The 9,530-nt window shown below is 42.4% G+C and overlaps 1 protein-coding gene across 4 annotated transcripts in view; it reads left to right on the forward strand.

Moving 5' to 3' along the window:
• Positions 1-8,259, forward strand: part of LOC146443069 (uncharacterized) — a 129,122-nt gene extending 120,863 nt beyond the window's left edge. For 2 of the 4 annotated variants that reach the window (XR_014856452.1, XR_014856457.1), the window contains one exon: positions 379-8,259. The gene's annotated coding sequence lies outside the window, so the exon portion shown is untranslated. The remainder of the gene's footprint in view (positions 1-378) is intronic. The other 2 variants (XR_014856453.1, XR_014856454.1) reach the window with 2 other exon arrangements.
• Positions 8,260-9,530: the final 1,271 nt, after the last annotated feature.

Consider the following 9,530-nt stretch of genomic DNA (forward strand, 5'->3'; position numbering starts at 1 on the left):
CTCAGTGCAGCTAAACAAAGCACAGGAAGGAATGTGAAGTGCTGTCATCAGTGTAGGAATCCTTTCAGTAATGGTTTGTCATTATTTTTCTCCCAAATGACCCAAATGGTTTTTTTTCTTACTCGTCAAATCAAGCCACCATAGACCTTCTGCTGATATTAAATTCCAGCTGTGGAGGCTTTGATTGTTTCTTGCACTTCACTCATTTTAAGATGACAGAACTGTTCAGTGAGACAGACTCAAATGGAAAAATTCAAGCAAACAGGCATGTGGGAAAAGTTGGACCTTGTATAAAAATGCAGTAAAACTTGAGTAAGAATCTCAGAGTTCAGCGTATTGATTTTCTTGTGAAAGTTCAAGAGCTGTGTTTCCTTGCAGGCTGAAACTCATCTCAACTCCTCGTGACCAGCTGAGCAGGAGAGATGGGATTTGATGCTATCCAAGGTGTAATTCCACAGTTCATGTCTTTTGCTAGTGCCAGCTTAATCAGTTTCTGCCCACTCCCAGCCATTCATTTCCAGCTCAGCAGCAATGCAGTGCCATCTCTTCCCTGACTGTGTGGAAAACCAGATGAACTGAAAATAACTCTGTCAAGAAAAGAAACGCTTCATTTTTTTTTTTCTTTGAATTAGAATCATTTGAATGAACTTCATGGCCCACAGGCAGTCGTATTGGTACTGCTAAAGGTGACAACTGCAGCATCAGGGGCAGCAGTGAGCACTGGAGGGTGTCCCAGTGCTGTGTGATCTTGCTGTCAACAAAAATCTGCTCTGGGACCATATCCTGAATTAAGGGCTTTCACTAGCCACAGGATTATTTATTGAACTGCTGCTTTTCATTTATTTTATTAAGGAAGATTAACATCTTCTTGTTAGGGCAGGTTTATTTTTTTTTACTTGAGGAGATAAACCATCTCTGTGAGAAGTCAGTCAGCTTTGTGGACAGCCATGAATGTCAATAAAGTCTTGGCAAACGCAGTACGTATTTATTCAGCCTTGCAAATTAAAAACATTTTTCCTGCTTGTTTAGTGAAGGGAACAAAAAAAGACAAATTACAGAGCGGATGAGCTCTCTTGATAGTTGGAATTCATTAAGCTGGTGGTGAAAACGCTGGGGGATTGATGGTGCAGAAAAAGAAAAGATGAAGCAGCTTTTCCCCAATAGCTGTGGTTTAAGTTCAAGTTGAAAATGACCAAAAAAGAAAATGCCCTAAAGACATCTGTAACTGACTTCACAATCCCAATTTCTATCTGGGTAGACAGTTCTTTCTCACTGCAGTTAGTATTAATTGGTTTTTCAGTTGACAGATAATTTCTCAGTTGCTCCTCCATCTCCATCATGCCATGGGGTGTCTGCAGCAGCTCATAAATGAGATCCATGGCCAGGCGTTAAGTAGGAAGTTCACACAGTCCCTTCCCATGGTACAGACAGAGCCTTTCTGCAGACTTGTCACTCTGTCATCTTCCCTTGGCTCCACATTTTATTAAAAAGGAAAAAAAAAAGGGAATTTAAAAAGTTACAGTGAGTTGAGCAGTTTGTCAGATGCAATGTTCTCACAGGCCATTGTCTGCAAATTACAGGCTGACTCTGCCTTTCAGACGGATCGTAAAGCTGTCGTAAGTACAACTCTAACAAAATCCATTTACACAGCTCCTGTTATGGCAGGGCATGAAAAGGAAGCAGTAGGACTTATTTTTTAATTAATTTCCTGTACAGGACCATTAGTCCACCATGGAAGTCTTTCCAAGTCGCACCCAGTGCATGTTCTCTGTGATTATCCTTGATTAATGGGATAAAGTGTCCCCACAGTTGTCTCTTGCAGTCACAGATAGTTCTCCTGTTATTCCAAATGCAGGAATTCTGTGGAAATTAATCACTGGAAGAGAGAGGGCTCCCTGATAAGAGTTTAAATGCAGCTAAACCACCTGTAAGTCACTTAAATTACTCCACAGCCAAACAAAGCCTTAGTAAACTTCATTCTTGCAGTGCTTCAATTGCAGGCAAAACTTAACTCATTCAGGTGATTCCATCAATGTCAAAAAACATGAATTATGAAGCTTGTGAGATTAGAGGTTAAAGTCACTGACATGTCATTCCCTTAATTTTCTCTGGAGGATTACAGAACACTTAATTTGTAACTGCAGAAACCCAAGTGTGATCAGATGCTCATCCATCTATAGTTTTTATCTAAGTCATTGAATTCTGGGTTTGCTCTTCCTGTGTCCCAGGTTCTAACTTGTAAATGTAATGACATTAACTTCTCTATTCTTCTTCTTCCCAGTTCAACGAGGAAATCGCCCTCAGCTATTCTGATCATTAAATCTAGGAAAGAAGGAGCAGTCCAAGATTTGAAAATGTTTTAAAACTTCCTGCGCCTAATTAGGAGGAGACATCTTGAAGCAGCACAATGGCTTTCTATCTGCAGTTCATTTGGTTTTCCAATTTAGAAATGACAGTTTACAGCCCTGATGTGACTGTGTTTCTCATTAGCCTGTTCCAGAAACATGCAGAGTTATTACAAGTTTTGAAAGATGCTTTCTTCAAAAGTGCAAATGATACTAAATGGCAGAATTTGCTCTCTGGATAGCCAGATGGAGATGCTGTGGTCTGCAACCATCCTAAGGCTGATGGCAAAGGCAGAGCCATGCAGAGCTGGACCGTGGCTTCAAATCCATGGATGTCATGGATACAACTGCATGGAAAAGCTGCTACAGCTGGATTTAGCCTTGTCCAGGGAAGATAATTGTGAAGTGCCACTGCTTTCCTTGTTTCACACATGGATCTCAGGTTTCTTGGGCTTTTCTCATGAAGATTTTCTTGGAGAGGAGTGTGTTAGGTGTGCTGCTGACAGATACCCTCATGAGAACTGTCCACACTGGTTTGGTTTCCCTCCTTCAGACATCTAGGAGTTGGATTCCTAGGCTCAGCTGGTTGGGTTTGTTGTCCTTGTGGCAAATGAAGAGAGAGCTGCATCTCAGGAGGTGATGAAACCTGAGGAACAGATGTAATTAGTTGGGGGTTTTTGCTTGGTTTTCTGCCCCCTGACGAGAAGGAGAGTGAGAATATTTTTGCCTGTCCTCAGGACTCCACAGATGGTTTCATCTTGGATGGTGGTTTAGGGTCTGGAATGTAAGCTCTACAAGAAGTGGCTGAGGGTAGAAAAAGGAGACTGAGGGGAAGACCTTATTTACCTGAAGACCTACATTTACCTGAAAGAAGGTTGAGGTGAGGTGGGAATCAACCTCTTCTCCTGGGTAACAAGTGGCAGGACATGGGGAAACAGCCTCAAGTTTCACCAGCAGAGGTTCAGGTTGGACATTAGGAAAATTTCTTCACTGAAAGAGTGGCTAAGCACTGGAATAGACTTGCCAGGACAGTGGTGGAGTCACCATCCCTGGAATGTTCAGAAAACAAGTGAACCTGGCGCTTCATCATCTGCGTTTAGTGAACATGGTGGTACTAAGTTAAAGTTGGACTCAGTAATCTTGGAGGTCTTTTCCAGGCTCTGTGGTTCTAATCAACGAAAATCAACTTTCACAGGGCTTCCTGAGGCAGGTACAGAGCACACCCAGGTGTAGTAAACTGCAGAAAAAATTGGATGCTTCACTTTTCTTGAAAACACTGCAGCTAGGTAAAGATCAGGACTTCTTCAGTGCTGAAGGAAAAACAGTTTGGTTCTGCCTGCACTTTAAAGCGGCTTTATTTTATCCTTTATTTTAACCTGTATTTATTTTTAATTTTTTATTTTATTTAGTGTTCTGTGAGCCTGCGTGGAAGATTCCCAGGCAGCTGTGTGCTCGGGGCAGAGCCCAGGGACACGGGCACAGCTCTGTCCTGCTGCTTCCTGCCTGCTCTGCTCCACACAGGCACTTTCTGGACAGAAAAGCTGCACAATAAATCCAGTGCTGATGTGGCCTGGCGTGGTGACAGCTCTTCCAGTAACTGCAGGAACTGCCCGCTTGCAGAGGCCCAGCCTGCTCTGATGGGGTTTTTTCCTTAAAACTCTGTTGTTCTACACCGGATGGGGCACATGGTGTCTTTGTGCCTCCCTCTGCCATCCAGACACTTTGTGGTGCCTTCTGTGCCGCTGCCTGGGGTAATTTGTTCCTTCCTCAGAGGCTGTGATGTACCTGAGTGCTTCCCACAACGTGTCACCGAGAGCTGAGCTGTGCCAACACTCAAGGCTTGCTCGACATCGCTCTGCAGATGTGCTTTGGGTGTCTGATGTTTGTTCTGCCAGCTGAGATGAGGAGCTGCGGAGAGGTTATGAAGAAAAAAAAAAAAAATCTGTTTGAAAGGGAGTAAATTGTCTAGAACACACTTCAGTAGCAGATTTCCGGGAAAGAACCCTGTGTCAGACTTCTGAGAAGCAGTGCTGGCTCCAGGTGCTGAGTGCCAGGTCTGAATAGTCTGTAATCAACGCAGTCCTTAACGCTAGGTTTGGGGACACACTTTTCCCCTAATTTGCAAATCCCACCTCAGCCAGAGCTAGCAGACAGGTGGGCGGGTTTCCAAGCTCCCTGCATGACCTTTGGGATGAATATTCAACCTTTAGGCACTGATGTTCAGCTTTTGTTACACACTGGTCATAGTGCTGCTGCTGTTGAAATGAAGATTTGGTAACATCTCGCAGGAGAGCATCACGTGTGTTTTTCTGTCACAAGAGGGAGTTTTGCAGCAGTGCTGCCCTTGCTGTGTGTCTGGATGTAGTCGTGCTGTGGGCAGAGCTCAGCAGACAGAATGTGTTAATAGAAGACAGCAGCACGAGTAGGATGAAGGTCCTTCATTCCTTGTTAAAGCCTTGTACATGTTGTTCAAGCTTGACTAACAAAATTCCTCAGAGTGACACTGCTGCAAGCAATTCTCTTGCTGTTGGTAGCACTGTAATAGAAAACAGAAGCGAACATTTGAGTGACTCAAACCAAAATCAAGGGTAAGAATAAGAAAAAAGCATCAGCTGTTCAATTGGAAAAATAAAAACCCGACGTGGCTAGGTATTCCTCTGTGGCATTTCCAATTTATTGTTACAGGAATATCCTCCCAGCTAGACACAAGCTCCCTCAGGAAGCTGGTTTCATATGGTGGTTTAGATTTAACTATTCATTGTCTAGCACCATTTGAAATCAGTGTTCTTGGAGGAAGAATGCCTGCCTTCATCAGGGAAATGGACCCTCGGAAGCCTCAGAGGAAAAGAAGAGAAACTCAGGATCTTCCTTGTGTGGTTTTGCCGTTCTAATTCCAACCTCCACCCCCAAACAAAGTCCCTTGATGACTCTCTGGGGGTCTGTGGCCCAGGTGACCCCTGGAGAGCAATGCAATGAATGATTTGAAAGCCAGAAATTCTGCTGGCAGCATGGTTATAATATTTCTAAGTGGTGAGCAGCAACTTCAGAACCCAAGAAGGTTTTGAGACAAGGCAAAAAAAGTAAAATAAAGAATTGCAACTCAGTACTGAAGATGCTGATTTTAATGCCCCAATTAGTGAAAACTACTACAACTAGTTCATACAACATGGTGAGGAATAAGGAAGGGAACTACACATGCTTTATATTTTCAACTCAAAACCTGTTTCAGCCTTACCTAGATCCATTTTTTAAATTCTTTATCACCCTTGTAAATACTTCATACATGTCTCATGCAAGACACACAATAGAATTTGAAGCATGTAATTGTGCATTGAAGCACTGGGAGTTCTGGATGCTGTTTGCATCCCTCCTGCGTGTTTGGCTTTTTGTTGAGGCGTGTTTGGCAGATCAGAATATGTTATTTATTTTGTGTGACAGGACTTGCCAGTGTGCAGGTTGCAGGTTGGTGCTCATGGAAATGGCCAGTGAGAATTGGTCACATTGTCCAAGTCTACTGAAATCTGGAGCAAGATTATATATTTAAAAGTTTTTTACTGTATTAAAATGTGTAGCTAATGGTTGATTTTGAAAATGTTCACTGTCTGGTTTTCTCGTCAATGCTTTAATAATTATATCAAGTATTTGGGGATTCTCCAATGTGAAATACTGTCCAGCACTTAACTCTTCATCTTTGCAGATCTCCGTAACCCCTTTAGAGGATGACTGATTTCTTTTGGTGTTCAGAGTTAATAGTAATTTCTAGCACCATTTGAAATCGGTTATAGTGATTGGGGAATTGCACCTCGTGAATTTTTACACAAGAGACTCCAAAGAGAAGCTTTAATGGTATTATCCAGGACTGAAAACAGGAAAGTGTGTTACTCTGGTGAATGGAGTTGCTGAAGTCATTAATGCTACAAGTTTAAACTCTGGGAGGTGGAGAATTGTAAAATGTGTAACCCAAGGTCTTGGTTTAGGTCCTGTGTGTGAAGATGATCCTTGGCAGGGTTTGGAAAGCCTCATGGTGCTGAGGGAAGATCAAGGGAGATGGTTTTCCGGTGAGAATAACCAGTGTGGACTTTGGATCAAAGAAGAAGAGCCCCACCCTGTTGGTTTAATGATCTGTCTGTGAGGTATGAGGAAATACGAGGAGCAGCAGGAAACGTTCCAATCTGCAGTTCCCATACTCTGGATGTGCTGAAAGCAAGATCTCGTGGAGGTTTTCCCTGCCAGCCTGAGAGCTTCTTGCATTCTCCTCTTGTACACTCCTTACAGCATGAGCCATAAAAAACCTGAGTAATTTCTCCAAGGGTGTTTAAGAACTTCTCTCTGAAATTTTAGCTCTTCAAAGGAGCAAAGTGCTGGAGGCAGAGTCGAAGGTGGGTTGTGTCCCCAGTTCCAGCAGAATCTCATGATCCATGAAGATAATGTCTGAAAATCATCCTTCAGTCAGTTGGTCATGCTACATCCAGCTTTTTGGGAGTTAATAACATCAACCAAGCTACAGCAAGACATCACACACCAACCTCCAAGGCATCCTTATAGCAGAGGGTGTTTTCCTGGATGTCCTGGTGAATTCTGCGATGTACTGTTTTTCCCATTATTCCATATGGAGAAACTAAAGTAGAGGGGTTTGTTAACAAGTGGAGCAGCTTTTGAATATTCAGAGGAACTTTGAAGGTTGTGGCTGGTTTTTGGAAACAAATTTACCTTTCTCTTCTTCCCTCCATATTTTTGTTGGTATATGAAAATATATTGAAAGTGTATTGACAGCTGGGGAGGGAATTTTGGCAAGGGGATGGAGTGACAGGACAATGAGCAAAGGCTTCAAATAGAGGGCATGGTGAGATTAGATACTGGGAATAAATTCTTCCCTGTGAGGGTGGTGAGGCCCTGGCACAGAGTGCCCAGAGAAGAAGCTGTGGCTGCCCCAGATCCCTGCAAGTGTCCAAGGCCAGGTTGGATAGGGTTTGGAGCAGTCTGGGATAGTGGAAGGTGTCCCTGTTCATGGCAGGGGGTTGGAACAAGGTGGTCTTTATTTCTAATTGAGATAATCACAAACCAGAAGAGACTTTGAAAAGTCTCTTTTTGCATCCTGTGAAAAGGATGTGTGACCATTTTCAAGTCTCTTACTTCCATCAATTCATGAAATCACCCCCATGCTTTGCTTTTCTTTGGGCTGAGAAGTGGGTTCTGCTGTGTTTAGTACATAAGACTTTAGGTTAAGCCCTTAAATTAATATAAAAAATGATTAAAATATGGAAAATGCAGACTGGCTAGCAGCATGGGGGGTTTGCAGTATGATGCAGAGAGCTACATGTTTTAGGGGGTTTGACAGATGTTCTTGTGGAGGTTAAAAGCTGTGCAGAGTAAAGTGATGTTGGAAGCGTGACTTGCAAGTAATCACGTTTTAAGTACATCCACTGCCTGAGGAGCTCCCATGCAGACAGTTGCCGAAATGATTTCTTGTGTGAAGTCCCTGAAGGAGCAGATGGATCTGTTTGGAGTTTTGCTGCTTGTGCTATGTGTGTAGCATTGAAACGTCTGGACTTAAACTTGTTAACACAAAAACTACTCTTAAGGTTAGAACCAATTACAAAGTGATGCAGAAACAGGTGAAGAAGATTAATAATGTTTTAATTCTTTCTATTGAAAGGCAGGAGGTTCTTAACATGTAGTAATTTCTTCTGTTTGCACCATACAGTCAGAAAAATGGAGCTGCCGAGTGCTTGGATCTCGTGGAAGTATTTTCAGACATGAGCACTGCTGCTGGTGTGCCTGAGTGCTCACAGGGTTGTGTCCTGTTCATGTTGGATCTTCCTTTCAGCAACAGGGAAAGAAAGGATGAAAGAAGGAAGAAAAATGCTTGGAAACAGAAGCATTTCAGTGTAAAATACGTCTGAGTAAGAGGGAAGCATATGTAACAAGTTGCTTTTTTCTTTTTTTTCTTCTTTTACTTTATCCTCTCTGTTTTCAACTCCTGGCCTTTTAAAAAAGTGAAGCTACTGGAAGACAGACTGCATTGTCACACAGATTTAGATGCAAAATGGTGCCTACAAAACCTGCACCAGTCTCAAAACGTCGATCAGGTACCACAGTGGATAACTTAAACTATTTGTTTTGTGAGTGTGTTCCATCTTCCTGTTGACAAACCCTGCAGCAATCACAAAATGTGACGTGCAGGGGGATTGTTTTCATGGCCAGAGAAGTTTGTCCTGCTGCTGGTGTTCCGGAATGATGTTAAAATGAAATCAACATTTGCACTAAGCCAAAAGCAGCACTGGAAGTAAACTCTTTCACCCAAAAAACCCTCTCACTTCTGGATTAATATAAAATGAGCTGGATGTTGGGATGAGAGGAAGAGAAGGATGATGTCTATAGGGAAATTTTTTATGCAAAAATATTTCAGAAATGTCTTAACAATGTACACTTTTCCTATTAATGAGTCATGAAACCACTTCATTCTACTACATCAAGCCTAAATTTCAGTTGTTGCAATTAATTTGTCTGAAACTTCTGTGATCTTGCATTAGAGTCTTAAAATGTCAGGCTTCTACGTAAGGATGTTCTGTGAGATCCATTGTATATTGGGAATCTGGGGGGAAAAGAGCCTTATGTTGAATAGGGGCTTGGGGTGATGGTGAAAAGCTGCTTTGTTTGCACAGCAAATAAATTGAGAGTCAGAATCATAATTTTCATTATAATTTATAGAATTTTTATCATTAATTGATAAAACATCCAGGCATAAGATGCTTATGAAAGAGTGGAACAGGGAATGAGACAAAATTGTGATATTCTACAAGATGCTCCCTGATTTCTTCCAAGCCAGTTTGAGACTTGGTAACCAAAAATAACCTGTTTGTGTGGGATCTACTGTGTCCTTAGCACACATTTCCCATGCCAGAATGGGCAGCAGAGGTATGAGGAGGATAAATTTGGGTATTGTGGCTTTTACTGTGGGCTGTTGAGTCCTGCTGGGACCTTTGCTAAGTATGAAACAGCAGAGGCTTATGCTGGCAGAGCTTTACTCTGCAGTAAAACAGGCTGTTGGAGCTCACAGCACTTTAAAGGTGCCAGGAGAGCAAATTCTTCCTTGTTTGGGTAATCCTAATGAAAATAGTGTTAGAATTTCTAACTATCTAATGAATCAGATCCAGGGAGGGCAGTGAAGCAAACCTCCAGCAA

Source organism: Lichenostomus cassidix, chromosome 1Aa, assembly GCF_008360975.1.
Source record: "Lichenostomus cassidix isolate B80296 chromosome 1Aa, HeHo_3.0, whole genome shotgun sequence".
NCBI classification, from domain to species: domain Eukaryota; kingdom Metazoa; phylum Chordata; class Aves; order Passeriformes; family Meliphagidae; genus Lichenostomus; species Lichenostomus cassidix.